The following is a 27840-nucleotide window of genomic DNA, read 5'->3' as shown; positions in this document are numbered from 1 at the left end:
GCTAAACTCATAAAGACAAAATAAAAATATAACAAGTGATGTTAATCCAAAACAAATTTAACATAAAAGTGATTTAAAACTGACTAAAACTAATAATTTGGACCTTAAAATTGTTTTTTAAAAATAAAAAACTGCTTTTATTCTAGCCTAAATAAAACAAATAAGACTTTCTCCAGAAGAAAAAATATTATCAGACATTCTGTGAAAATGTACTTGCTCTGTTAAACATCATTTGGGAAAAAAAATAAAAATAAAAATTCAAAGAGAGGCTAATAATTCTGACTTCAACTCTATATTAATACACAGCTTAATTTTACTTACTACATTAAGTGCTGTGTGTTTGCTATGAGGTTAGGGTTGAGGATTATAGTTAATTGCTTATAATTAAACAGAGTATTGCTGAATTGTTATTATATGTCATGTTATTAGGATCCAAAGGTCGCCACGTTTATGAAAATGTGGTTATTATTAACAAGGGAAATTTACAGCAGGTGGACTTTGAACTATTTGGTGTATTTTTTTGTCTGTGCATTAACTTTGCAGATTGTTTAAAACAGCAAAAAGTGTCTGTTTATAATATAAAATAATATAATATAATATAATATAATATAATATAATATAATATAATATAATATAATATAATATAATATAATATAGAGTAATAAAATAAAATATAATATAAATAATTAATATATTATGATGTAATACAATATAACATAATATAATATAATATAAAATAATATAATATAATATAATATAATATAATATAATATAATATAATATAATAAAATATAATATAATATAATATAGAGTAATAAAATAAAATATAATATAAATAATTAATATATTATGATATAATACAATATAATATAAATAATTAATATAATATAATATAATATAATATGATATAAATAATATAATATAATATAATATAATATAATATAATATAATATAATATAATATAATATAATATAATATAATATAATATAATATAATATATAAAATATTTATGATCATTGCTGATTGATGATTGGTCAGATATTGGGGATGGGTGGGATGTTCGGTCCATCAGTCAGTCAGTCAGTCAACAGTGGCCTTTACGCAAGAAAAGCAGGCACGAATGGCACTCACAAAAAAATTTGAGATCTGAAAAAGTGTACACAGTGGCCTCTGGTGAAAACAAAAACTGCAAAAAAAACCTACTTTCTGGGACGTATTTGTTGCTCTCCAAAAATGTACATAGAGGTACGTTTTCAGAATGAGCCTGAGTTGAATCCATTGCTTTGAAAATATGTAATATCAGATACACAATAATACACTTATGATGGCTGAGAGAGCTTAACATGCTGCAATTTAAGAAAACTCACGTGCTGAAGTCCTCACAATGCAAACAAATTACGAAAAAGTTCTGCATTTTCTCACAACAAATTCAAATAGTGTTTGCGTTGTGAGGATTTTTAGCATGTGTGTTTTTCCTAAATTGCAACACGTTAAGCTCTCGGCCACCATAAGTTTGTGTATAGAGCAGCCCTGTTTCTATTATTACATATTTTCAAAGCAATAGATTCAACCCAGGCTCATTCTTAAAACGTACCCCTATATACATTTCTGGAGAGCACCAAATACGCAAACAAATTACGAAAATGTGCTGCATTTTCTCACAACAATTTTTAAATAGCCCAGAACACAGCGGAAATGTTTCAAGAGAACTCTAAAACGTGACTGACCTGGCTATTTAGGTTTTGGTTATTTAGGCTAATGAATACTAAAGACACAGGAATCAGGATGTTAAAATAAACAAAAACTCACCTTTTAAAGATCACCTACAGCTTGACTGAGCAATAGTCACGACACAGTGACGCCTGTCCCACTCCTTTGTGTCCGATTTTTTTCCAAGTGCTGTGAGAAAATGCAGAGCGTTTTCCTAAATTGTTTGCATTGTGAGAAACTGCAGTGTGTTTTAATGTGTTTGCATTGTGAGGATTTTGCAGCATGTGTGCTTTCAAACGGATAAAGATCATGTCTTAATTTGCAGGCGTTTTTTGTAATTGCATGCGTTTTCTTAAATTGCAGGACGTTAAGCTCTCACGGCCATCGTATAAACTGAGAAAACTTTATAAAACTGAACATTAGAGAATAAAAGAAAGAGTGTTGAGGGTTTGTGCTGGTCTGTTGAACTCAATAAATGACCTCTGAAAGATGAGCAAGGATTACAAATAAGAGCTGCAGTCATTAGTCATCCGATTCAAGTGTTTAAGAAACTAATAGAGCCGCACGTGATAGCTGATAAAGTCTGTCTAATCTCTATATACAGGAGATATAATGGACACTGTGTCCAGGAGGAGGTCTGTTGATGAATGAAAGTCAGACAAAGTCTACTCATTCATTTTTCTTCAGTCCCTTATTTATCACGGGTTGCCAGAGTGGAATGAACCGCTAACTATTCCAGCATTTGTTTTACACAGCGGATATCTTTCCAACCACAACCCAGTTCTGGGAAACACCCATACACACGCACACGCTCATACACTAGGCCCAATTCAGTTAATTCAGTAGTGCATGTGTTTGGACTGTGGGGGAAACAAGAGAACCCGGAGGAAACCCATGCAAACACGGGGAGAACATGCAAACTCCACACAGAAATGCCAACTGACCCAGCCGAGACACGATCCAACCTTCTTGCTGTGAGGCAATAATGCTAACCACTGAGCCACGGTTTCGCCCTCGGTTTAAAAATGAAAGTCAGAAAAATAAAAGTGGTTTTAAAAGTAATTTTAAAGATGTTACAGCATCAAAACTATTTATTATTATTAATTATTAATTATTAATTATTAATTATTAATTATTAATTATTAATTATTAATTATTAATCATTAATTATTAATTATTAATTATTAATTATTATTATTTTAGCAATGATTTAAAAATATATTCATTTATATTCTGTTTTATTAATTAATATAATTTTTTCTATTATTATTGTTATTATCCTTGCAAAAAAACATGTTTTTTTACTGGGCACAGCAACAAAATCTATTCTATTCATTACAGAATAATATAATAAACTATATTAAAATAAAATAAAATAAAAAATAATAAATAACATAAAATAAAATAAAATATAAAATAATAAAATAAAATAAAATAAAATATAATAAAAAATAATATAATATAATAAATATAATGAAATAAAATATAATTAAATATAATATAATATAAAATAATAAAATAAAAAATAAAATAATATATAATATAATATAATATGATATAATAAAATAAAATGAAATAAAATAAAATATAAAAATTTGGAGAATGAATTGCTTATAATACTAAAAATAATGTTACTAATATATTATATTATATTATATTATATTATATTATATTACATTGTATTATATTATATTATATTATATTATATTATAATAAAACAGTTATGTAAATTTAAAATACAATAATTATACATTTAGATATTAACAATAATAATAATAATAATAATAATAATAATAATAATACATTCATTTATTCATATTCTTATTGGCTCAGTCCCTTTATTAATCTGGGGTCGCCACAGCGGAATAAACCGCCAGCTCATCCAGCATATGTTTTACGCAGCGAATGCCCTTCCAGCCACAACACATCACTAGGAAACATTTATGCACACTCATTCACACACATACACTACGAACAATTTAGCCTACCCAATTCACCCATAGCACATGTCTTTGGAGCTTAGTCCCTTTATTTATCAGGGGTCGCCACAATGGAATGAGTTGCCAACTATTCCGGCATATGTTTTACGCAGCTGATACCACACAAGCACTCATACACTACAGCCAGTACTAGCGCATGTGTTTGGACTGTGGGGGAAACCGAAGCATCTGGAGGAAACCCACACCAACATGGGGAGAACATGCAAACTCCACACAGAATTTCCAACTAACCCAGCCAAGGCTTGAACCAGCGACCTTCTTGCTGTGAGGGGACAGTGCTAACCACTGAGCCACTGTGTCACCTATATTTTTTAATCATTCACATAAAAATTATAGTTTATCACCAGTTACAAACACATCGACATTATAACTGCCCGACTCAAATGCAAAATTCAGTGTTGAAGATCTGATTTGATCTGATTTCACTGTCCTACATTTTAGTGTGTGTGTGTGTGTGTGTGTGTTTCACCTTTGAGCTCTACATCAGTCAAATCAATATCCACTACTTCCAGCGTCCTCTGAAAACACCCCACAACGCTCTCTGGGACGTGATGTTTTTTTCTTCTTCCTCCAATCAGCCTCATCCTGCAGGTCGAGCCGCTGTTTTGTCTGAAGGGAAGGTCAGACGTGTGGGACAGACTGTGGTTTCTCTGAATCAGCTGTTTTTGCGCCAGCGTCAGACATCACATAGACACTGATGATAGATCCTGTAAAGCAGAGCTCAGCTTACTGACATCATCATCATCACCATCATATGACAAGATCACTGAATACTGACATTGCGGTCATGTCAGCAGTACATTTGGATGTCGTTAAGAGATTAGTTCACCCCCCATGAAGGACATTTCTGAAAATTCAGTGCTGTGAAAAAGTGTTGGCCCCCTTTCTGATTTATTTTATATATATATATATATATATATATATATATATATATATATATATATATATATATATATATATATATATATATATATATATACATACGTACATATATATATATATATATATATATATATATATATATATATATATATATATATATATATGTGTGTGTGTGTGTGTGTATATATACATATATACATATATACATATATATATATGCGTGTGTGTGTGTGTGTGTGTGTGTGTGTGTGTGTATATATATATATATCGGATGTTTCCTAATGATGGGTTGCGGCTGGAAGGGCATCCGCTGCATAAAACAAATGCTGGATAAGTTGGCGGTTCATTCTGCTGTGGCAACCCCGGATTAAAAAAGGGACAAAGCCAAAAAGAAAATGAATGAACGAAAATTCCAAACTACATAGCCGTTCGTGAAAAAAGTGTCCACACTCCTTGTTAAAGCGGCAGTCAAACTGCACTTTTTATCCTATAGACTTCCACTCATACTCAAGCGAACTTTACAGAAATGTAAAATCATGTTTAATCATCTTGTTTAATCCCACCCCTTGTTGCAGCGCCATACGTCAGAATTTCGCATTCACTCTATTGTGACTGCAGCGACTCTGGTTTATCACACCTGAGTACATTTTCTCAAGCCACACCTGCTCACAATCAAGAAATCACTTGAATAGGACCTGCCTGACAACGTGAAGTAGACCAAAAGATCCTCAAAAGAGATCTGGCAATCTGGAAAAGGCTATAAAGCCATTCCTAAAACATTATTACCCCCACTGTTAAATTTTTCCCCCAATTTCTGTTTAACGGAGAGCAGATTTCTTTTCTACACATTTCTAAAGATATTAGTTTTAATAACTCATCTCTAATAACTGATTTATTTTATCTTTCTTATGATGACAGTAAATAATATTTGACTAGATATTTTTTCAAGACACTTCTATACAGCTTAAAGTGACATTTAAAGGCTTAACTAGGTTAGTTAGGTTAACTAGGCAGGTTAGGGTAATTAGGCACGTTATTGTATAATGATATATATATATATATATATATATATATATATATATATATATATATATATATATATATATATATATATATATATATATATATATATATATATATATATATATATATATATATATATATATATATATATATATATTCATTTTAAGTCCCTTTATTCATCAGGAGTTGCCATAGTGGAATGAACCACCAACTTATCCAGCATATGTTTTACACAGCGAATGCACTTCCGGTTGCAACCCAGTACTGAGAAACACCCATACACTCACACACTCATTCACTACAGCCAATGTAGTTTATTCAATTCCCCCATAGCTCATGAGTTTGGACTGTGGGGGAAACCAAAGCACCTGGAGAAAACCCACGCCAACATGTGGAGAACATAGAAACTCCAAACAGAAATGGCCCAGTCGAGACTCGAACCAACTACCTTCTTGCTGTGAGGCAACAGTGCTAACCACTGAGTCGCCCCTATTGTCATTCATAGTACTTATTTAAGTAAGTTTTATTGAAGTGAGCTGCCACTTCAATTAATGTTTCAACAGAACAGCTTTGAAATCCTTCAGTCTTCGCCTCTATGTATAAAAATATATATATATAGTCACGTCTCAGACAGCTTTCTTTCCATTTCTTTGTCTGGCGAACAAAGCTGTGCACTTTAGTTATGATAAGATCTTACTCTGCTCCAATGGACTGAGCTTTGCTTCCACAGTCCTGCACAAATTCACAAACTGTACAAATTCTGTCCTCATGACCTTCACACACACACACACACACACACACACACACACACACACACACACACACACACACACACACACACACACACACACACACACACACATGTACAGCTATCTTTATGGGGACTTCCCATAGACATGATGTTTATGCTATATAAACCGTATTCAATCCCCCTATCCCTAAACCCAACCCTCGCAGGAAACAATCTGCATTTCTACATATTCAAAGCACTTTATTCTTTGTGATTCATGAGATGCTTTCCTCATGGGGACCAGAAAATGTCCTTACAACATTCACTGGTATTGCTATACGCAGGCCTGTAGCCAGGAGAGGCTCGGGTGGTTCAAAAGACCCACTCCCGACTAACAAAGTCCAGAGTTTGGACTTTACATGTGTTTGTTTGTCCCATTTTTTTACGGCCATGCCATCATAAATTGTGAAAATTACCCATAGGAGAAGGCTTTAGGACTAATTTAATTTTGAACTATTCAAGTGGCCAAATTCTGACTGAGGATAGTGGAATGAATTTTTCTTTCTTAAATGATGGATGATAATAAATTTGTATTTAAAAATAAGCATTTTTTACTTAAGGCTTTGTCCCTTTATTAATCCGGGGTCGCCACAGCGGAATGAACTGCCAACTTATGCCAGCATTTGTTTTACGCAGCGGATGCCCTTCCAGCTGTTTTAAGAATTCATTTCTAATTACTGATTTATTTTATCTTTGCCATGATGACAGTAAATAATATTTGACTAGATATTTTTAAGACACTTCTATACAGCTTAAAGTGACATTTAAAGGCTTAACTAGATTAATTAGGTTAACTAGGCAGGTTAGGGTAATGAGGCAAGTTATTGTATAACGATGGTTTGTTCTGTCGAATAGAAATATATAGCTTAAAGGGGCTAAAATGGTTGTTAAAAAATTAAAAACTGCTTTTATTAAAGCCGAAATAAAACAAATAAGACTTTCTCCAGAAGAAAAAAATATTATCAGAGATACTGTGAAAATTTCCTTACTCTGTTAAACAACATTTGGGAAATATTTTTTTAAAAAAAAGGGAAAAACATTTCTAAAGGGGGCTAATAATTCTGAACTCAACTATATATATTCATTCATTGATACATTTTCTTTTCGGCTAAGTCCCTTTATTAATCCGGGGTCGCCACAGCGGAATGAACCACCAACTTATCCAGCATATGTTTCACGCAGCGGATGCCCTTCCAGCTGCAAACCATCACTGGGAAACATCCATACACACTCATTCACACACATACACAGCGGACAATTTAGCCTACCCAATTCGCATGTACTGCATGTCTTTGGATTTGTGGTGGAAACCGGAGCACCTGGAGCAAACCCACGCCAACATGGGGAGAACATGCAAACTCCACACTGAAACGCCAACTGACCCAGCTCAGGCTCGAACCAGCGACCTTCTTGCTGTGAGGTTAACGTGCTACCCATTGCGCCATTGTGCAGCCCTATCAAAAAATTCAGTAACACTTTACAATAAGGTTCATTAATTAATGCATTTACTAACATGAACTAATCATGAACACCACATGTACAGCATTTATTAACCATAATTGAACATTTACTAATGCATTATTAACATCCAAGTCCATGCTTGTTAACATTAGTTAATGCACCATGAGTTAACATGAACTAACAATGAACTACTGTATTTCATTAACTAACGTTAACTAACATGAACAAGTACAGTAGTAAATGTATTGTTCATTGTTTGTTCATGTTAGTAAATGCATTAATTAACATTAACTAATGAACTGTAAAGTGTGACCAAAAATTCTAATTTTGTTTGTATAAAATATATGTATAGTTTTCATTAATAAAGAGTAACCATTACTTACATTTTCTTAAATTACCTATAAGGTAATCACTGGTATAGTTAAACAAATACAATAAAATATATTTTTCATTCATTCATTTTCTTGTCGGCTTAGTCCCTTTATTAATCCGGGATGGAAAAAACAAACAAACAAGCGCATTCTGCAACGAATTTCTTTATTTGCTTATTCATAAATAGTAAATTAATTAAAACTACAGTAAAAACACGGAAACATGTAAAACATTTAACATCTTATTTAGTGGCTAATTCATATAAATTCGTATGATCTTATTCAAACAATTTAGTACAATTTGCTCCTCCCCCAATGACGGCTGGATTTAGAGGCGGGGTTTGGTGCCACGCCTCCGTTTTAAAATCGTACATCTTCATACAACTGAACAAATTTGTATGAATTAGCCACTAAACTAACAAACCGTGAAATAGTTACGTTTCCTTTTGAGATCAGGCTGAAAAACAGATAGATTGTTATATTTATAGAAAGAGTGATGATCATATGAATTTCATTCATTCATTTTCCTTCGGCTTAGTCCCTTATTTATCACAAGAGCGGAATTAACTGCCAGCTATTCCAACATGTTTTACGCAGCGGATGCCCTTTAAGCTGCAATCAAGTCCTGGGAAACACCCATACACTCACGCATCACGGCCATTTGTAGTTTATTCAATTCACCAATAGTGCATGTGTTTGGACTGTGGGGAAAATCCACGGTAACACGGGGAGAACATGCAAACTCCACACAGAAATGCCAACTGGCCCAGCCGGGGCTTGAACCAGCGACCTTCTTGCTGTGAGGCAACACTGCTAACCACTGAGCCACTGTGGATATCCAGCTCCGCTTCTCATTTCTTGTTCCACACTCACAGAGGTTTGGTAAAACAGGAAGCTGATAACTTCACTCTTATATACTTCATTTCTTGAAAAGTTCTCTCTTTTCAAGCAGCGTACGTGCTGGAATCAAGGTATTGATTCTTTATAAAAGGCAGTGATTGAAAGACTGACAGTCTGAGCGGTCTGCATACGTGCAGTAGAGACATTACCTGGAAGTGCTGTATATCTGTCTCCCACGCCTCCGCTTCACAATGTCAGCATTATACAGACTGCAGATCTGCCTGATACCAGCAGCTTTCTGAAGTTCCCTTCACAAAAAACAAACACAGCACAGCAGCGGCATAGTCACTTCTACTCAAACGAGACTCAAAAAGAGCTAAAAATGTGAAAAACAATTAGGATGAAGTGAGAAGGAGTGGCATGCTTATAGTATTACATCTCTCGTTCCCTCTTTCCAAAGCAGGGAGCAGATCCAGGTTTCTCTCTCTCCACGAGTAAACAGTGTTTCTGCTGCAGTGCCTGGTACTGCTCTGCTTCTCAAAGAATTATCGCCATCTGACTGTTTGATGACCTGATAAAACATCATTGAGAGTGCTGAATGCGTATGTACTTTCTGCCTAAACAAACCTCAGCATGACAACTCAATTGTGTGTGTGTTTTCAAACAGATGCTTAAGATTTTTCATACTCAAGCTCATTATTGATATGTACCCCTGTATACATTTCTGGAGAGTGCGAAATACATCCCAGCAGCCGTTTTTGTGAATCCACCAGAGGACGCTGTGTATGCTTTTTTAGATCTCAGAATTCTCTCGCTAGTGCCATTCGAACCTGCTGTTCTCACGTAAATCCACCAGAGGCCGCTGTCGACCCAACCGAGTGTTTTCAAAAGCAATACAGAAAAAGAAACGCCCTTGTGATTTTTACCACATTGTACCATGTTATTTACTTGTTTATTTCATTTGTTTGCCCTTTGTTTTATCTGTTTACCGTAGTGTTCATTTTAAAGACGAAATGCAGCCATACGTACCTCTAGCTACATAATTCACGCTCTCCAGAAATGTAATGTAATGTGTATTTATATAGCGCATTTATTGTGTATGACCATACCCCCAAAGCGCTTTACAATCATGAGGGGGGGTCTCTCCACACCACCACCAGTGTGCAGCATCCACTTGGATGATGCGACGGCAGCCACAGGACAACAGCGCCAGTGCGCTCACCACACACCAGCTATTGGTGGAGTGGAGAGACAGTGATAGAGCCAATTCAGTGGATGGGGATGATTGGGAGGCCATGATCGTAAGGGCCAATAGAGGGACTTTGGCCAGGACACCGGGGTTACACCCCTGCTCCTTCACGAGAAGTGCCATGGGATTTTTAATGACCACAGAGAGTCAGGACCTCGGTTTAACGTCTCATCCGAAAGACGGCGCCCACTGACAGTGTAGTGTCCCCTTCACTTTTACTGGAGCATTAGGACTCACACAGACCACAGGTTGAGCACCCCCTGCTGGCCTCACTAACACCACTACCAACAGCAACATAGCGTTCCCTAGTGGTCTCCCATCCATGTACTGACCAGGCTCAGCCCTGCTTAGCTTCAGTGAGTAACCGGTCTTGGGCTGCAGGGTGATATGGCTGTAGAAATGTCTATAAAGCTACATATTGCCCTATTCAGCCTGATTTCACGAGAAAACATAACTTTTAAAAAAATTTTTAACTTTAGTGGCTAATTCATGAGTCCGTACGGAAATGTACCTTTTTTAAAAAAAGAGACGTGGCACCAAACCCCACCCCTAAACCTTAATCACAACGCAAATCATACTAAATTGCATGAATGAAATTGTTCAAATTTATATGAATAACCCACTAAGTTAAAAAGTTACGAATAGCTGTGAGATAGCATTGGACTATCCCAGCAGGCACCTTGACGTCAAAACGACATCAAAAAACCAACCCAGGCTCATTATTGATACCTACCCCTGTATACATTTCTGGAGATCGCAAAATACAACCCAGGAGCTATGTTTTTTTTTGCAGTTTTTGTTTTTGCGAATTCACCAGAGGCAGCTGTGTATGCTTTTTCAAATCTCAAATTTCTCTTGCAAGTGCCATTCGCGCCTGCTGTTCTCACATAAATCCACCAAAGGCCAATGTCGGCTGACTGACTGACCGACCGATCACCGTGAGGGCTTTTCTTTTTCTGGATTGCTTTTGAAAACACTATCTGTTGGGTTTAAGGAAAGGGGTGATCAGGTCAATCAGTGCTTTTAAAAACAATGTTGGTTGGCTTTAGGGAAGTGCGGGTGGGTGGGGAGTTCGGTTGGTCAGTCAGTTAGTCATTCAGTTGACAGCGGCCTCTGCTGGATTTACGTGAGACCAGCAGTCTCGAATGGCACTCGTGAGAGAAATTTGAGATCTGAAAAAGCGTACACAGTGGCCTCTAGTGGATTCCTGAAATCAAAAACCGAAAATAATTAAACATACCTCCTGGCACATATTTCGCGCTCTCCTGAAATGTATACAGGGGTACATATCAATAATGAGCCTGGGTTAAATATTGTTTTGGTTAAATCCCTCAGCCAAAAGTCTCATCAAAGTGGTTCATTATTATTGTTATTCATTCATTTTCTTGTCGGCTTAGTCCCTTTATTAATCCGGGGTCGCCACAGCGGAATGAACCGGCAACTTATCAAACAAGTTTTTTTTTTTACGCAGTGGATGCCCTTCCAGCCACAACCCATCTCTGAGAAACATAAACACACACACATTCACACACACAATCATACACTACGGACAATTTAGCCTACCCAATTCACCTGTTCCACCTGTGGAGAAAACGGGAGCACCTGGAGGGAACCCATGCGCATGGAGAACATGCAAACTCCACACAGAAACGCCAACTGAGCTGAGGCTCGAACCAGCGACCTTCTTGCTGTGAGGCGACAGCACTACCTACTGCACCACTGCTTCGCCCTATTATTGTTATTATTATTATACTATTATATCCTCCAGAACTGTCTTGAGCGTCTGCACTCCCAAAGACTGTCTCATTGCATTCGTCTTCTTCTGAGGAGGTCATATATTATATAAGACATACCAAATATACCAAAGCAAACTCTGATCTTGGATGGACTCATTAAGTGGAAACGCTGCTTTATTCGCTAATGTTTTTACTCGACATTCCAGTTTTCTGCATAAAATTTATTCGCATCTTTGAATAAAAAGTCTACAGTTCAAGTGAGATGTTAAAAAGAAACTACGGATGGAGCGTCAACTTCTGTATGGTCTGTGTTTTAATTTCTGTCAGTCAAAGTGTTGGAGAGTTAATGAGGAACCAGCATGACCTGCTCCACCCAGTCCATCAGTGACCCCCTGCTGGCCTGTTTGTTTGCACAGGCTCAAAAACAGCCCGCTGAAGATCCACGTCTGAGGAGAACAAGAGCACAATAAGACTGACCGAGAGTCTGAAGAGAGAAGCAGGGGTTCTCCGATTAGGAGATCCCAAAAACAAGATATGCATAGGAGACACCAGAGGAGCCTTATCTGCACTGGCCTTCATCATGCAAATGCTTTAATATGCTTTTAAAATAAGACTGGTTGTTATTACACGTCATCATGGGCTTTATCTAATCGTCCGGTTCTGATTTCATATCAACTTTTTTTTTAAACGTCTAAATGCATTGAGGATCATGGGCTAATGGTGGATGGTGTCGAAATGGGAAGCAGTCATAAGGGTCAATTATTTTATTGAGATTTTATACATTATTTGAAAACTGAACGAATAAACTTTCAGGAACACTGATGAATGGTTTGGGGAATTTTGGCCGAGATACAACTATTTGAAAATCGAATTGAGATCGAAAAAACACCTTTAAAGTTGTCCAAATGAATGCATATTTTTACCGTAATATTACACTGCTATGTATTTATGGTAGGAAATCTTTCTAAATGTCTTCATGCAACATGATTTTAACTTATCTGTAAGAGTCCAGCAGTGGAGTTTGGTGAATGTGACACCCAGGTCAGGTCTCTTCAACATGGCCAAGTGTACAGCATCCCGACTGTCCAGCACATCCACCAGCCTGACCTCATCATAGATTTTATAAAGCACAGCTCTGGAGGGTTCAGATACATATGGGGCCAATCAAGACCATTAGTTTCTTCAGTGTGTTGTGGTTCCTCAAAGACTTGCCAAGTACCATTGCTATCAATAGTGTATGACAGATATTTGAAGATCTGGAATCTGAGGGTTCAAATTTTTTTTTATATATATATTAATAAAATCACAGTTAAAGTGTCTAAATTAATGCATATTTTACAACAAAAAAATGTGTTTTTATGTATTAAAGGTTGGAAATCTTTTAAATGTCTTCATAAAAACATGACTAATACATATATTTAAAAATCTACAATCTGAGGGTTCAAAAAATTAAATATTAAGAATGAAATTATTTATGGAAATCTTTTAAAATGTCTTACTGGAACATGGTATTACTAAATCGTCTAGATATTTAAAGATCTGGAATCTGAGGATTCAAAAAAAATTAAATATTGAGAAAAATTGCACCTTTATAATTGTGCAATTTAAGTTCTGACCAATGCTTATTTTTAATCAAAAATAAAATGTGTATGCATTTATACTAAGAAATCTTTTAAAATGTCTTCATTTAAAGTTTTCCAAATGAATGCATGTTATTATATGTTTTATAATATGTTTTTATGTATTTATGGTGGGAAATCTTTCAAAATGTCTTTATGAAAACATAATTTTTACTTATTAGTGTAATACAGCTATTTAAAAATGTGGAATCTGAGGGTTCAAAACTATGAAATATTGAGAAAATCACCTTTAAAAATGTGCAAATTAATGAATTTTGTTATTAAATATTTTTCATGCAATTTTTTTATAAACCTTTCAAAATGTCTTCATGAAAAGATTATTTTCACTTAATAGTCTAATACAGCTATTTGAAGATCTGCCATCGCAGGGTTTAAAACGCAAAATATTGAGAAAATCACCTTTAAAAATGTGCAAATTAAGTTCTGACTAATGAATATTTTTAATTAAAAAATTACCCTTTTATGCATTTATACTAAAATAATCTTTCAAAATGTCTTCATAAAAACATGATTTTTAATTAATAGTCTAATACAGATATTTGAAGAGCTGAATCTGAGGGTTTAAAATTGTTTAATATTGACAAAATCACCTTTAAAATTGTCAAAATTAATGCATATTTTTACAAAAATATGTTTATATGCATTTATACTAGAACGTCTTTCAAAATGTCTTCATGGAAGATGATTTTAACTTAATGGTCTAATACAGCTATTTGGAGATCTGGAATCTGAGGCTTTAAATGTAAATATTGAGAAAATCACCTTTAAAAATGTGCAATTTAAGTTCTGACGATTGCAAACTTTTATCAAAAATTGTTTTTATGTATTTATACAAGAAAATCTTTCATAATTTGAACTTAATATTCAAATGATTTTGGGCATAAATGAAGAAAAGAAAAACATGTTGACTAATAGCATGTTTTGTTGGCTAAACCTTAAAAAAAAACAAAAAAACCTTAAAACAACTTTAACCTAAGATTGATTCTGAGTTCACAAATGTTCCGAGCTCACCATAATATGTTCACATCAAGGTTTTAATCTGATGTCACGAGAAAACTATTCATCATTAAAGTGAATAAGTGTATATGTATGAGTTCACATATGATCTCATTCAAACAAAAATAAACAATGTTTATATAAAGTAAGCATGAAGGCCCACCCTAAACCTCCTGTCACTGGGGCGTGAGCACAATATGAGGACGCGCAACTGAGGTCATATAAATTCACAGGAATTATCCTCTCATTAAACTCATGAGCATCCATAAGACTGGGTTGGGTTTTATGTTACGATTCATATGGAAGTGTGTATATTTTATATGAACATTCATCTCAGTGCTCATTTTACAACTCCCATAGAGTTCAACAGTTTTACCATTTTTAAATGTATTTATTCAGCCAATCTCAAAATCTGCTGGGAGAAAAATCCACAAACAAAAAGAGTTTTGATCATTGTTTTATTTAAAGCTTGACTCTTTTGTAGTCACATACTGTACTAGGACTAACATAAAATGAAGAGCTGCTATTTACTAGGTTGATATGGCTAGGAACTATACTCTAATTCCAGCGTAATAATCAAGAAACTTTACTGCCGCAGCATAACCGCATCAGGCGCAAAGATATTATGAAGCACTGTTACCTAGCAGGGGATTATTTTCTCGCACCCTTTCCAAAACACAGATCCAGTCTCAGCTCTGGCCTGAGCAATCTCATAAGGAAAAGTCATACTTCAGTAGTGAAAATGAAGAATCTGGCTGGTGCCCATTCGAATGAGACTAAAAGCCAACATCTGCCATGCACAAACAGACAAGATGCTCCCTGAGGGTGCACATCAAGAAATTCACAGTAAATATGCAATCCCTACACTGGCTGCAATTGTCCTGATTCAGCAGTGAAATTTTAGCTTAGCTTAGCATAGATCATTGAATTGGATTAGACCATTAGCATCTCACAAAAAATTTGAAAAAGAGTTTCAATGGTTTACGTAATTAAAGCTTGACTTATCTGTAGTTACATCGTGTAATTAGACTGACGGAAAATGAACTTAATGCTATTTTCTAGATCAGGAGCTTTCAAACTTTTTATTCTCAGGGACCCCCAAATATGATGATTCCTTGCAGGGGACCCCTTCGCCTAAAGTTGAAAAGGCGCTTATATATTTCAAGTATAAAGATACAAACTAAAATTCTGTATATCGTTGTCACGATTACCAGCGATCGTCTTTCATAAGATCGCTGGATTTCACTACCTGTAACTCATGGACTACAATTCCTCCAATTCTGGACTACATTTTCATACATGCACTTCACCCTGACACACATGCTTCCTCATCTAAACTGATTACATTCACACCACCTGAGGATTGTCAGAGACTGATTGCACACACTATTTAAACCACACACTCACCCATTCAGTTTGCCGAGTCTTGTTTCCTGATAGCGACATTACGACGCGGTTTCCTTTGTCTGCCTTTGCCGTGTTTTTGATCCTTTGCCTTGCTTATTTGTTTAATTCTGTTTGCTGCCTGTTATTTTGACTTCCGACTCTGGATTGCCCTCATACATCTGTTTGCCCCTGTATTGACCACTGCTTGCCTGACAATTCTAATAAACCTGCAAGTGGATCCTACTTCAGTTGTTAGTGTCACTCCCCAAGGTTACAACCGTAAAGGCATTATACTTCATATTTCACAGGCATGCATGGTATTGTTTTTGAAGCTATTTATTTTATTAGTTGGCAACTCACCATAGCCAAAAATGATTCTCAAAATGTTTTTATTTCATAAAAAAAACTATGAAATATTTACATTAACTGAACAAGATAGGTTTTTATAAATAAGGCACTGGTAGATGAAAAGTTAAAGCTAGACATTTGTATTTTCTGTAGTTTTCTTCCATCGTTTTGTATTTTTGGAAAACTGCAAAATATTTACATTGAACTTATGCGTTTGCTTGCTGTGTTGACAGAGCCAGACTGAATTGTTCTGAGCAGTTTAGCAGTCTTTAACACCTTCAAACAGCATCTCGAGGAGCAATCGTAGTGTTTCAGCTTACCTGTGTTTACCTTACCTGCAAGCCGAGCCAACAGAGGAATTCAAAGGGCCGAGCTGCGGTCACAATGTTCACTCTCACTGTTCCCATTGTGCAAAACAGACAAAGGGCATAGCGGATAGGCAAATGTGACGCTTGCTCCAAGCAACCTGAAAAATAGTGATGTTGCAGTTTATTATTTATCCACTATCATCAACCACAATTGTAAAAAGCACCTCACAGCAAGAAGATCGCAGGTTTGAGTCCAGGATGGGTCAGTTGGCATTGTGTGGAGTTTGCATGTTCTCCCCAAGTTGGCATGGGTTTCTTCTGGGTGCTCCGGTTTCCCCCACAGTCCAAACACATGCGCTATGGGTGAACTCATTCATTCATTCATTCATTTTATTGTCGGCTTAGTACCTTTATTAATCCGGGGTCGCCACAGCGGAATGAACCGCCAACTTATCCAGCAAGTTTTTACGCAGCGGATGCCCTTCACTGGGAAACATCCACACACATTCACACACTCACTCATACACTATTAGCCTACTCAATTCACCTGTACCGCATGTCTGTGGACTGTGGGGGAAACCGGAGCACCCACGCGAAGGCAGGGAGAACATGCAAACTCCACACAGAAACGCCAACTGAGCCGAGGTTCGAACCAGCGACCCAGCGACCTTCTTGCTGTGAGGCGACAGCACTACCTACTGCGCCACTGCCTCGCCCTATGGGTGAACTGGATAAGCTAAATTGGGTGTATGAGTGTTTCCCATAACTGGGATGCAGCTGTAAGGTCATCCTCTTAGCAAAACATATGCTGGAATAGTTGGTGGTTCATTCCGCTGTGGCAACGCCTAATATATAAGGGACTAAGCTGATAAACACTGCGCCCTACCCAACTATTACCACTTCCGCTCCTGACAAACCCAGAAATGTGAAAAGGGTCCATTTGATTGGGCTGAATGTCACACAAGCTATCTCTTCAGAAGCCAAACCAGTGACAATACAGCCCACAAATCAACGAATAAAATCTGTCTTCCACCAATTAGCAAGCTCACTGTGGTATTTCAAGCAAACTGCTCCTCCTGTGAATTGATAAGGACAGTGAAGTGGCTGGTCTTGTAGAGATGACCTGGTCAGTGGTGTGTGTGTGTGTGTGTGTGTGTGTGTGTGTGTGTCACAACAGGAGACGGAGCCTGTAGGTCATCAGGAGGTTATCCTGACCCATGTTTGAGCCCCGCTGGCAGTGTTTATCAAAGCAGGAGTCACGCAGGGGGGCACGGGCCTGTTGGTGGAGGGGTGAAAGAGCTTACTGAAGGTGTCTGTCAAGGATGGCGCTGCTCTCCCTCCGCCTGGAGCCACAAGGCCATTATGGGGGAGCAGGAGAGACAGATAGTCCTTAATCACGTTCCCCTGACCCTGGCCAGAAGCGAGGGAGGCACGCTAGCATTCATGACTGAGTTTTGAGTTGCTGGAGTGCCATAACTATGGAGCCAGATCCGTCGCAGAAATAGTAGATTTACAACATATAATTTGTTCACAGTTCTATTTGTAAATTTAAAATGACAATATGAAAATGTGCAGATTCAATTCATAAACTCAAAGCAATTATTGAATGCAAAAAGCACAATTTGTAAATTCACAAAAAATACTATTCATAAATAAACAAAACACAATTCATAAATACACAAAAAACAATTTGAAAATTTAAAACACAATTAAAAAATGCACAAATTCAATTCATAAATTCAAGACACAAATTATCAATACACAAAACTAAATTCGTGAATTAAAAACACAATTTATAAATGTGCAAATTCAATTCATAAATTTGTAACAATTCATAAATAAGCAAATCTAATTCATACATTTAAAACAATTTAGAAATGCACATATACAACACGTAAATTTAAAACACAATTAATAAATACACAATCCAATTCGTAAATTCAAGCCACAATTCGTAAATTCAAAACACAATTTATCAATACACAAAACAGAATTTGTAAATTAAAAACATAATTCATAAATGCGCAAATCCAATTAATAAATTCATAACACAATTCATAAATATGCAAATCTAATTTGTAAATTCAAAACAATTCAGAAATGCACACATCCAACTCATAAATTCAAAACACAATTCATAAATGTGCAAATCTAATTTGTAAATTCAAAACAATTCAGAATTGCACACATCCAATTCATAAATTCAAAACACAATTCATAAATGTGCAAATTCAATTCGTAAATTTAAAACAAAATTCATAAATACACAAATCATAATAGTAAATTAAGAACACAATTCATAAATTTAAAACACAATAAATACACAAATACAATTTGTAAATTTAAGACACAATTCGTAAATTCAAAACACAATACACAAAACAAAATTTGTAAATTAAAAACATAATTCATGAATGTCCAAATCCAATTCGTAAATTCAAAAAACAATTCATAAATACATAAATCCAATTTGTAAATTCAAAACAGACTTTATAAATGCACCAATTAAATTCGCAAATTTTAAACACGATTCATAAATACACAACTTCAATTCGTGAATATAAAGCACAATTTATAAACACACAAATTCAATTTGTAAATTCAGAACAAAATTCGTAAATTTTAAACACAATAAATACACAAATCCAATTCATAAATTCTAAACACAATTTATCAATACACAAAACAAAATTTGTAAATTAAGAACATAATTCATAAATGTGCAAATCTAATTCGTAAATTCAAAACACAATTCGTAAAAACGAAAATCTAGTTCATAAATACATAAAACACAACTCATAAATTCTCAAATTCAATTGGTAAATTTCTCATGAAAGCGCATAAGCGCACACATTTAATTGATGTGGGGAAATATTTATCATTTTACTTTCACACCTTGTGTTTTCAATTTTACGAATTTAATTTTAGCGTTTACACATTGTGTTTTGAATTCATAAGTTGCATTTTGTAAATGCGAGTTTTGTTATTGCAGATGCATTATTTTTGAGGCTGATCTGGCTCCATACCCAACTTTCTGCGAAATGAGCAGCAGTTGCAGCCGAACACTCGTAAAAGTCTTATTTATGCCAATAAAATCTCCGCTCCCTGTTTGAAAATCCCACATGCGTCGTCGTCAAACATCCCCACCCTCAACAGACTCAGATTCACTGCACGTTTATGCATTTACCTTGCTGTGTACTCTCTTTTTTTTGTTTTCTTATAGGCTCACCTGCAGCAGGTCTACTCTGTTTTGTTCTTTTAGGGGGGGCTGCAGCAGATCTGGGGTCTGCGTTAGCTATTAACCAGTCCGTATATATAAGCGTGTTACTGATTGACACCTTGTGTTCTTGAAAGGCTGGTGGCGACCTGGGCCTTGTCCTCCACAGGTGTTGTCTTATCCAGGAGAATGTTTCAGAGGTCTTCAGACTGACATCCGCTTCCATTCCTTCAACTCTTGACCTGGTGCTGCCTCCACATGAGATGCTGAACTCCCTACATGGAAAATATATTGTACATCTACCCTGCTTTAAGTACATTTAAAAGTACTGCTTAAAAAAAGTGAACATACTGTAGCATATGTGAATTAATGTTACGTAATGTTACGAAATGCACAAGGGGAAGAGAAATGGTGAGAATGGGACAGGTTAAACATTGAGCGCTGGTTAAATCTGATTGCGTCTGGAGAACTATGACAAAAGTCTATAAAGTAAAGTACACAATACGGGAACTGTAATGCTTGAATCAATGCTGCCGTTACTTGGATGCGTGTCAGATGAGCTATAAAGTCCTGGTTAAGACGCACAACAAGAACAGGCGCAAATTCAGACTGTTAAAAGCAATGACTGTAAAAAATATGGACGACGCGACAGCCCCTTTTCCCATTGAACGCCTTGAGGGCAAAACGCCTGCTTGACGGGCACAAACTGTCGCAAAAGACTGCTGAAATTGGAGCCTTGACATGCGCAGAAGGACTGTCTGATGGAGCCAGAGGAGGAGCCGCGAAAATGAGCGGAGTCGAGCTTCCAATCAAACGCTTTATGTAAAATCAACCACGCCCCCCGAACTGCTCAGCATGCGTTTGCTGTCATATCAACACAAATGGATGTAATAACGTTAACAAATATGAGGGTTTTTATATTCAATCGCGCCAGCTCCGGGCCAAAGCACATAACCTACTCGCGGCGTCGCGGGCTGATTCCGGCTCGCATGCGGCAGCGCCGGCTCGCTCGGCCGCCGCATCTGGCTCGATTGACTCGGGCTGGAATCGGGCAGTGAGTCCAGGCATCCGGAGTAGGTCCAGCAGAGGTAGTCAGTCTGAGCTCTGAGGGGTAAGTCTCCGGCAGGCGAGAATCTAGCCGGAACTGGCCCGAGTGTATTTTGCTATCTGGGTGGCTAGGCGTGTATCAGCAAACTAATAAAGCCCGAAGAAAGCCCTGACCTTAGCGAATAAACAGTGTTCCACCAGGATCATGTATGTCAGAAACTGTAGTTTACTGCTGAACTCATTTTGTCATAGTAAAATAACACAGAAATCCAATAATAACACTTCAGTCTCCTGCCGAAGCTCAGAAGCGCTGCTTTGAGAAAACTGTCAATCACCGCTGTCAATCACGATGACACACCCAGCATTAAATTACTGCTAAAAACAAACTGTTTACAAAAATGAAGATCTGGACCTATTTCAGCACAATAATCAGTGCCTTAATCGACCAGAACCATCTTTCGGGACATTTTATTGCAAGTGTAATAATTTTTTTTATTTGGGCTCAAGTCTCCTTCATTAACACGGAGGAGGCGGGCTTTATGACTTGTACTGCAGCCAGCCCCCAGGGGGCGATCTAACGGCCGAGACCTTCACTCAAACGCAGGCTTGCGGCACACTTGGTTAAAAGTTACATGAAAGGAAACAGGAAGATGAGTTTGGGAAGTTCTGTGTTACTGTCTCTTTAAGATGAAGCAATAATGAATATATACGTATTAACTGTGCTATTATACACAACCTGATAAAAGTCTTGTCGTCGATCCCAGTTGTTGGAGCAACAAATAATAACTCGACTTCTAGTTGATCTTTTGGAAAAGTGGCAGAGTTTTGTGATGAATCATCTGTTGAGCTGCATCCCAATCATCACACATACTGCAGAAGACCTACTGGAACTTGCATGGACCCAAGATTCTCACAGAAATCAGTCAAGTTTGGTGAAGGAAAAATCATGGTTTGGTGTTACATTCAGTATGAGGGCGTGCGCAGGGCCATAGCAAGCTGAACTGCCTCTCTAGGCAGAAGTCGATCATGCCGCCCTCAACCCGAATTGAACATGTACACATATACAAACATGCACGCACAGAGTCATACACATGAGCGCGCGCGCACACACACACACACACACACACACACACACACACATGGCAGTAGCTTCATTTCCTTATCAGCTGCCATGAGCTCAAACCCAGTGAGGTCAGGCATTACAGTTTGAGCAGTTCCTTCAATTTACATACATCTGCTGCCTGACAAATGATCATTGTTCAGCCTGAAACAGTGTGAACTCTTACTAGCGTACGCAAACACGAGGCGAAGCTCAGCTGAATATTGTTACTTTGGTGGATGGAAAAAACGTTTATTTCTGAAGGCCAGATTTCCAGAGGAGCAGAGAGAGAGCAGCAGCAGCCGCAGGTGACAGTCTGATTCTCAGCCCGTCCTGCACTGAAACACTGAAACCCGGAGCTCCGACACCAGCCGCTTCATTCCCAGCCTCAGCACTAACCTTGACATCTGCGCGAGTTAAATAAACCTCTCCCAAAGCATCCACAACCACACACCTGCTAAGAGAAAACATCAGGATATCTGACAGTCAAATGACCCGTTTCCACTGAGCAGTGCGGTACAGTACGGGACGATTTTTTGATCCGTTTCCACTGATTTGTAGCGTACGGCACACTTTTTTGGCCCATTTCCACTGGGGGTTATGGTACAGCACAGGATGCTTTTTTGGCTCGTTTAGATTGAGTGGTAGAGTACAGAGCGATACGCTTTTTTGGCCCGTTTCCACTGGGGGTTATGGTATGGTATGCTATTTTTGGCCCGTTTCCACTGAGGGTAATGGTACTGTACATTTTTTTTGGCCCATTTCCACTAAGTGGTGGGGTACAGTACGGTACACTTTTTTGTCCCGTTTGCACTAGGGGTTACAGTACTGTGCGGTCCGCTTTTTTGTCCCGTTTGCACTAGGGGTTACAGTACTGTGCGGTCCGCTTTTTTGTCCCGTTTCTACTGGGGGTTACAGTACTGTGCGGTCCGCTTTTTTGTCCCGTTTCTACTGGGGGTTACAGTACTGTGCGGTCCGCTTTTTTGTCCCGTTTCTACTGGGGGTTACAGTACTGTGCGGTCCACTGTTTTGTCCCGTTTTGTCCACTGGGGGTTACAGTACAGTGCGGTCCGCTTTTTTGTCCCGTTTCTACTGGGGGTTACAGTACTGTGCGGTCCACTGTTTTGTCCCGTTTTGTCCACTGGGGGTTACAGTACAGTGCGGTCCGCTTTTTTGTCCCGTTTCCACTGGGGGTTACAGTACTGTGCGGTCCACTGTTTTGTCCCGTTTTGTCCACTGGGGGTTACAGTACAGTGCGGTCCGCTTTTTTGTCCCGTTTCCACTGGGGGTTACAGTACTGTGCGGTCCGCTTTTTTGTCCCGTTTCCACTGGGGGTTACGGTACTGTGCGGTCCGCTTTTTTGTCCCGTTTCCACTGGGGGTTACAGTACTGTGCGGTCCGCTTTTTTGTCCCGTTTCCACTGGGGATTACAGTACTGTGCGGTCCACTGTTTTGTCCCGTTTTGTCCACTGGGGGTTACAGTATGGTATGATATGCTTTTTTGGCCCGTTTTGACTGAGTGGTACAGCACAGTACGGTACACTTTTTTTGGCCCATTTCCACTGAGGGTTAAGATACGGTATGCTTTTTTGGCCCGTTTCCACTAAGTGGTATTGTATGGTATGGTATGGTATGTACAATCTGCTTTTTTGTCCCATTTCCACTGAGTGGTACGGAACGGTACGCTTTTTTGTCCCATTTCCACGGAGGGTTATGATACAGTAAGCTTTGTTGCTTTTAAGTGTTACAATACAGGATGCTTTTTTGGCCAGTTTCCACTGAGTGGTATGGTATGACCTGTAGGATTTTTTAGCCTGTTTCTACTGAGGGTTATGATACGGTACGCTTTTTTGACCCGTTTCCACTAACTGTTACAATACAGGATGCTTTTTTGGGCCGTTTTCACTGAGTGGTACGGTACAGTGTGATATGCTTTTTTGGCCAGTTTCCTGAGTGGGATGGTATGGTATGTACGGTACGCTTTTTTGTCCCATTTCCACTGAGTGGTAAGGTACGGTACTGTAGGATTTTTTGGACCATTTCCAAGGAGGGTTATGATACGGTACGACTTTTTGGCCTGTTTCCACTAAGTGTTACAATACAGGACACTTTTTTGGCCTGTTTTCACTGAGTGGTATGGTATGACCTGTAGGATTTTTTAGCCCGTTTCTACTGAGGGTTATGATATTGTACGCTTTTTTTGGCCCGTTTCCACTAACTTTTACAATACAGGATGCTTTTTTGTCCCATTTCCACTGAGTGGTAAGGTACGGTACTGTAGGATTTTTTGGCCCGTTTTCACGGAGGGTTATGATACGGTACGCTTTTTTGGCCGGTTTCCACTAAGTGTTACAATACAGGATGCTTTTTTGGGTCGTTTTCACTTAGTGGTACGGTACAGTGTGATATGCTTTTTTGGCCCGTTTCCACTGAGTGATATGGTATGATATGGTATGGTATGGTATAATATAGTATGATGTGCTTTTTTGGCGCATTTCTACTGAGTGGCACGATACAGGTTGGTACAATTTTAAATCCGCCTCCACTGTTAAAAGGTACCTAAAAGCAAACCCTACTGTACCACTTTTTGAGTTCCCTTACACAACAATTGGTACAAAAAGGCGGAGCTAGACGTGCAGCTAAACACTATTGGTTTACAGAGAATCCTGACTAGCACGTGTACAAGCAAGGAGAATGAAAACAAAGTGAGTGCCATTTTTAAATAAACAGCAGAGACATTACATTGTAATAATATATACATATAATAACAAGCCATGCCATCATCTTGATGAACAGCCACAAAGCCAAGGAGAAGAGCAGAATCTCACGTGTGTTCTGTTATTATTTTTGAGGCCATCTAATGTGCAAGTGGTTTCACGTTCTCCGGAGAGCTCGCAAGTGTGTCCTGAAAGGTTAATAAAAACAACATATTAGTGACTGAGATTAATGAAGGTCTCATTCTTGCAAATGAAACCTTCACTTGTTAAACTTTCAGCAGATACTGAAATATTTACAGCATATATTTAGCAATGAATATAATTGGGTGCGTATATGATATCCTGTTGGACATAAAACCTAAAATGAACAAAACAAATGAGCAGAAAATAAAACAAAAATGTTAATAAAAGGGTAATAAAAACGATATACAGTATTAGTGACTGAGTTTAATGAAGGTCTCACTCTCGCAAATGAAACCTTCACTTGTTAAACTTTCAGAAGATACTCTGTACAAGGTCTCTGTACACAAAAGAGGGTTCAAACAGAATACAAAGCCCCTTCAGAGACTAAGAAAAACAGCGGTGCATCTGTCAGGTGCTGCTCCGCCAGCGCCAGCAGCCTTGAAGGGAGTGCACCGGAATGCAGGGCATTATCTCACAACTCAGGCAACAACTTCGCCAACTTTTCTTATTTTCCTTGCTCTCGGGCTGAGAGAATGGCTGGAGGAGAAATCAATATTCCAGAGTCCATGCAGATTTTTTTTCTTTCTTTTTTATGTGGACCTATGTGAAACTGCCAGAGTGACCCCTGACTGAAGTTAATGACTAACTGTTTTATCTCTCTTTACAGCCCGGGCTTGAACCCCAAATCAATAGATGATGCACAAATATTCCAGCGCTCAGCATTGTCCACGCTCGGCTCTCGCCACTTTTCACATCTGCTGTTTCTGCCTCCTTTAGCACTCCTTTTTGTTTTGTTTAATTTAATTTAATCTAATTTTGTTTTGTCATTTTATTTTTGTTTTATATTATATTTTATTTTATTTTCTATTTTTTATTTATTTGTTTTATTTTATTTGTTTTATGTTATTTTGTTTTATTTAAATTTTTAGATATTTTATTTTATTTATTTTGTTTCTTTTCTTTTCTTTTATTTATTTTGCTTTTTTATTTAATTTAATTTAATTTGTTTTATTTTGTTTTGTTTTATATTTTTTATCTTATTTATTTTGTTTTATTTTATTTGTTTTATTTGTTTATATTTTATTTTATTTTGTTTTATTTTATTTGTTTATATTTTATTTTGTATTTTTATTTATTTTTAATTCTATTTCATTTTATTTATTTTATTTTGTTTTGTTTTATATATTTTATTTTAATTATTTTGTTTTGCTTGTTTTAATTTTAATTTGGTTTAATTTAATTTGTTTTATTTTATTTTGTTTTGTTTTATTTTAATTATAGTTGTATTTTACTTTATTTAGTTATTCCTTAATTTAGCTTTAAACATTTTATAAGTTCTAATTACTTAATAATTTTAATAATAATTGTTAATTTAAACTAATAAATAAAATTTTATTAATAATTAATCAATTCAATTTTTAATAATTGTATATATTTATATATTTAGAATTTATCCCCTTATTTTAGCTTAATTGTTAAAATTAAATTAAATTAAATTAAATTAAATTAAATTAAATTAAAAATATTGATGATAATCCCAATCCCAAATCCATTAGTACTTGGGGCAAAACACTGCAGATGAATAGAGGAAAAAAATACTTATTACCACATGCACTCTACAGTTGAATGATTACATTAAAAATTGTACAACAGTATTTCAAGTTTTCTCAAATGTTATGCTTAAATACAAAAAGGAGGCATTATTTTTCATTTTTAGTTGTATTACTAATTGATCATATATTTGTTTTTTTACAAAATTCTAGCCTAATTGTGTTGTTTTTTTCCGTATGTATATTATAATCACTTTACACTTCATATCTGCAAATATTTGGCAACATTAACCAAGTTATTCCAGCTCTTTTGAATTGTATTGAATTAAAGTAATAGCCATTTTGCAGTATAAAATGTTGTATATAATCAGGCGAATCCTGAACACGTCCTTCTGTAAAAACCTTCAGAATACAGTCAGCGATTTAACATTAAACAAAATACATAAACACTGCTGCAGGGGAGATTTATATGAGAAAAACTCATTTCAAATGTGTATTTCAATTAAATTCTACGAACACATATTGATCAAATGCAATTTAAATAATGTTTTCTTCACATCCATCGAAAACAAACCTGACAGGTGCATTACAAAGAAGCAAAAACAGTGCTAAAGCATTTGCTAGCAGCTAATGTGGGCTAAATATATCATCAGTCACTACTTTAAAGCTTATCTGTGGCTGAAGCAGCTCTGCGTGATCACAGTGAACCGAAAAAAGAGAGAAGAGAGAAAATGGAGGAGAGTTGAAGGGAAGTTTTGATGAATGACACAGCCTACAGGCTGACAAAACGGGTATCGTCTCCAATCGCGAAATCAAAAGTTCTTGCAACTTGTTTTACAGCCCAGCCAAAGGTTGAGCTCAAGGAGCTTTTATAGAATTATTAAGTAAGCAATTATGATAACCCGACGTTTTAAAGATAATAGCGTGATAAGATTCTGCTGGAGGCGCATTATCACTCACCCTCGCGTCACCAGTCAATATGTTTTGCGGTTTTTGTGCTCGTGTTTTGTCTGCCGCTTCAGATTGTACTCGATTTTGAGGCGAGCATCAGAAACTGAGGAACTGAGGGAGGGTTAGCATGACCCTGCTAGGCTAGTGGCGCTTTTTGTCGTCTTTTTATCAAAGCTCATAAACCTTGAATGACTATATATTGATAAAGACTGTTTAAAGTGTCATTGGAACGATAACATTTGCACTGTAAATGGCGGCCCGGAGGCTCCAGCTCTACCACAGGCCTGTTGATAACGACGGCATCCCCCGAACACACTATCCAGAGTTCACGAGCTC

General features: G+C 36.9%; 1 long non-coding RNA gene across 2 annotated transcripts; it reads right to left on the bottom strand.

Annotated features, from left to right (window-relative positions):
* Positions 1-1809: 1809 nt before the first annotated feature.
* On the bottom strand, positions 1810-27840 carry LOC141377733 (uncharacterized). Of its 2 annotated transcripts, XR_012390319.1 has the most exons (7): positions 27514-27840; positions 24932-25008; positions 16753-16898; positions 9514-9648; positions 9287-9385; positions 4180-4417; positions 1810-1899 (listed from the first exon to the last, which is right to left on the bottom strand). It is a non-coding gene; the product is annotated as an uncharacterized lncRNA (long non-coding RNA). The 2 variants fall into 2 exon arrangements; XR_012390320.1 differs by lacking the exons at positions 1810-1899; positions 24932-25008 and having other exon boundaries at positions 27514-27565.

The sequence above is a fragment of the Danio rerio genome, chromosome 2 (assembly GCF_049306965.1).
Source record: "Danio rerio strain Tuebingen ecotype United States chromosome 2, GRCz12tu, whole genome shotgun sequence".
NCBI lineage: Eukaryota > Metazoa > Chordata > Actinopteri > Cypriniformes > Danionidae > Danio > Danio rerio.
The sequence above is the reverse complement of the archived record's forward strand: the minus strand, read 5'-3'. Positions and strand labels throughout refer to the sequence as shown.